Below are 346 nucleotides of genomic sequence, written 5' to 3' on the forward strand. Positions count from 1 at the left end.
AAACTCAACGACATATACATTGAGCCAGCTAAACAAATACATACTACGCGACCAACTATTTAACAATTTACAAACTTACTTTCGCAGATGCTTACGAAGAAGACGAAGACGACAACCAAGATCAGTGAAATTACCTAAACAAAAAAGCAGAGTAAGTTACAAACTCTGATAAATACAACTAACAATGATTTTTGTTTACATATTACCCATCAAATAAAAGGAAAACAAACACAACCACACCAGGAGATACATGAAACAATCCCAACATACACAAATGCAGCAACAACATCTCCACCTGCTCACTCCTCTTGTCTTATAAAAATAGCTTACATGCTCAATGTCAACA

This window comes from Brassica oleracea, chromosome C6 (assembly GCF_000695525.1).
Source record: "Brassica oleracea var. oleracea cultivar TO1000 chromosome C6, BOL, whole genome shotgun sequence".
NCBI classification, from domain to species: Eukaryota; Viridiplantae; Streptophyta; class Magnoliopsida; order Brassicales; family Brassicaceae; genus Brassica; species Brassica oleracea.